Consider the following 3,278-nt stretch of genomic DNA (forward strand, 5'->3'; position numbering starts at 1 on the left):
GCGGGCTCAGACGGGGTCCGGGGAGGCCTCCTAGCGGCGGGGGGAACGGCCCGGAGGGGCTGCGGGGGAGGGGCTGGGGGGCTGCGGGGGGCTGCGGGGCTGCGGGGGAGGGGCTGGGGCTGCGGGGGAGGGGCTGCGGGGAAGGGGCTGGGGGGCTGCGGGGGAGGGGCTGCGGGGAAGGGGCTGGGGGGCTGCGGGGGAGGGGCTGCGGGGAAGGGGCTGGGGGGCTGCGGGGGAGGGGCTGCGGGGCTGCGGGGGAGGGGCTTGGGGGGCTGCGGGGGAGGGGCTGCGGGCTGCGGGCCTCCGGCGCGGGCGCAGAGGGCGGGCCCTGCCCCTGCGAGCTCCGGCGGCGGGCACCTGGCGCCGTGTGCCCCGCGCCGCCCGCCGTGTCGCAGGCCTCCCTCTCCGCAGCCGGTGGTGGTTCTTTTTTTTTTAAGGATTTTATTTATTTATTCATAGACACAGAGGGAGAGAGGCAGAGACACAGGCAGAGGGAGAGGCAGGCTCCGTGCGCGGAGCCCGACGTGGGACTCGGTCCCGGGTCTCCGGGATCACAGCCCGGGCTGCAGGCGGCGCCAAGCCGCTGCGCCACCAGGGCTGCCCTGCCCGGGTGGTGGTTCTCCTCCGCGTCGCCGCTGCTCTGTCCCCCGCCGCCTGCGGTCCGCGGCGCAGCGGGGCCTGCGCCCGAGCTCGGGCGGGAAATGACCTATTCGGGCTGCTCGCCGCGGGCGGGGCGCTGCTTCGGGGACCTCGTTGGCGCTTCGAGCCTCCTGCCGCAGACTGCTGTCACCCCGGCAGCCCGCCACCGCCTTGCCCGCTGGAAGCACCTGGACGGCGTCCCCTCGCGTTCGCGCTCCCCCGCAGCTCCCCGCAGCCCCTCGAGGGTGACTCACAGATGCGGGGGCGTGCACACTCCGGTCCTCTGAGCCCCGGTTGCCCCCTCCCCCTTGCCTTTTTAAAATGAATCCCCCTTTGCTTTGAATCTTTGTCTCAGGATCTGGGCAACCCAGCGTAAGACGCAAAGCACAGTTTACTACAAGCCACCGCAGTTACCTGTGACCCCCATGTGCTGTATGGACACCCTTGTGAAATGTCTACACAGTAAGCTCTCACCTAATTTGCACAATAACCCCATCCTTATCACCGTTTTTTAAAAAAATATTTTTATTTATTTATTCATGAGAGACACAGAGAGAGAGAGAGAGGCAGAGACACAGGCAGAGGGAGAAGCAGGCTCCATGCAGGGATCTCAATGTGGGACTCCATCTGGCCCGGGATCACGCCCTGAGCCACCCAGGCTTCCCCTTATCACTGTTTTGGATCCAGACAGGTACAGTGAGGCGCATACAAGGAGAAACAAATGGCAAAATTGGGATTTGAACTCAGATCTATCCTACAGCAATGTCTCTGATTTTAATCACTATAGCTTCCCATCCCTTTATTCATCTGTGTAACCCTGACACCGAACACAGTGGTTATATGAGGGTTCTTCAGAGAAACAGAACCAATGGAATATACCTGGAGGTTTATTACAGGAATTGGCTCTTGAGACTGTGCAGGCTGAGAATCCCCAGTCTGCCATCTACAAGCTGGAGACCCAGGAAAGCAGTGGAATAATCCCAAAGGCCTGACAACCAGGGGAACAGTTGGTGCAGGTACCAGTCCCAGTCAAAAGGCCAGCAAACCAGGAGTGTTGATGATGTCTGAGGACAGGAGAACATGGATGTCCCAGCTCAAACAGAGCAAGCTCATCCTTCTTATCTGTTCAATTAATTCAGCCCTCACAGGTTGCATGACGCCTACCCGCACCCCACCAGTGACAGCAAGCTTCTTCCCTCAGTTCACCATTCAAATGCTACTCTCTTCCAAGAAGCCGCCTCGTGATGCACCTCACAGATGCACTCCAAAATAATGTTTTACCAGCTATCTGGGCATCCCTTTGCCCAGTCAAGTTGACAGATAAAACTAACCATTGCATACATGTTTTATGAGTGGCTGAATTCATTAATAAATAGCAAGTTTGGGCAACAGAAATAGACTGTAATGATTAGAGTGAAGGGCTTTATAACCTGGAAAGGAGGGGGATATTGTTGGACAAGTGAGTTGGGGGAAAATCAGGGAAGCCAAGCTTGGGAGCTCATATCAAAAGTCTTTCTACCCTGATAGAGTCGTGGCCCAGTGATAAGGAGGCTCACACACATGCCTGGGTGTGCTCTGGCAGGGAGGTATGGGAAGGAAGGGAAGAAGTCTGGACCCCTCAAATGGACCCTAGCAACCCCCCAAGCCAGTGAGATAAAGTTCGTTGTGAAAAGAAAGAGAAAAGCATTCTTAAAGGAGAGAGAAAGTGAGGCAAAGGAACTGAGTCCTTAGTGTGGCCCAGGCAAGGACCTAGGGTTCGTCTTATTTAATTTCCACATTATTGTGGTTTCCATGTTTCTCCTCTTGTAAAGTATGAGGTTCTGGAGGGCAGAGATGGTGCCTTGTCTGTGTTTATAGGTCTTACTTCTTATCCTCGTCCTTGGCTCTGAAGGTGTTCAATAAAGCAAGTTATTAGCCCCACTTCACAGATGAGGAAACTACTCTGAGAGAGGTAACTCATCTGTTTAAGATGTCACCCAAGGACAGCCCAGGTGGCTCAGCAGTTTAGCGCCAACTTCGGCCCAGGGCGTGATCCTGGAGACCCAGAATCAAGTCCCACATCGGGCTCCCTGCATGGAACCTGCTTCTCTCTCTGCCTCTCATGAATAAATAAATAAAATCTTAAAAAAAAAAAAAAAAAGACATCACCCAAGTGCCAAAGTGAAGACGATCCAGGACTTGGCTCCAAATCAGTTCTTTCTGGTTTGACACAACAGGTGGGTGAGTGGGAGAGAGAAGGGGGAGGCATGAGGTAATGGGAGATTTTAATACCTATTGATAGGCAGCAGGCATTGATACCCAAACACAGGGTGCTATTAGCTGGGAAGGAGATTGAGTGGTACTGAAGGGTATGGAGTATTGACACAGGGGAACCCATTGTGCCAGCCTATCATTCAGGTTAGACAATACTGCTTCTTTCCTGTCTACTTTGACTGACCTCACCTAGGAGTGAATGCGGTGGGGACAGTGTTGCATCTTATGTCAACATGGAGTCAGAGAATTAAATAATAGAACAGGATCACAGTTTTAGAGAACAATAGCTCAGTACCTCGGACATGGCAGGTAGTCAGTAAATGCTTGGCCAATGAAAGAGAAGAACCTAGAACTTGTATCATGGTATAACCTAATTATAGAAGCCT

General features: G+C 54.7%; 1 long non-coding RNA gene across 3 annotated transcripts; it reads left to right on the top strand.

Annotated features, from left to right (window-relative positions):
* Nucleotides 1-214: 214 nt before the first annotated feature.
* LOC121497988 lies at nt 215-2,017 on the top strand. 3 transcript variants are annotated; one of them, XR_005989586.1, is made up of 3 exons: nt 215-1,330; nt 1,427-1,655; nt 1,779-2,017. It is a non-coding gene; the product is annotated as an uncharacterized LOC121497988 (long non-coding RNA). The 3 variants fall into 3 exon arrangements; XR_005989589.1 differs by having other exon boundaries at nt 1,536-1,655; XR_005989587.1 differs by having other exon boundaries at nt 215-1,101; nt 1,536-1,655.
* The last annotated feature ends 1,261 nt before the right edge of the window (nt 2,018-3,278 follow it).

The sequence above is a fragment of the Vulpes lagopus genome, chromosome 1 (assembly GCF_018345385.1).
Source record: "Vulpes lagopus strain Blue_001 chromosome 1, ASM1834538v1, whole genome shotgun sequence".
In the NCBI taxonomy this organism is placed as follows: domain Eukaryota; kingdom Metazoa; phylum Chordata; class Mammalia; order Carnivora; family Canidae; genus Vulpes; species Vulpes lagopus.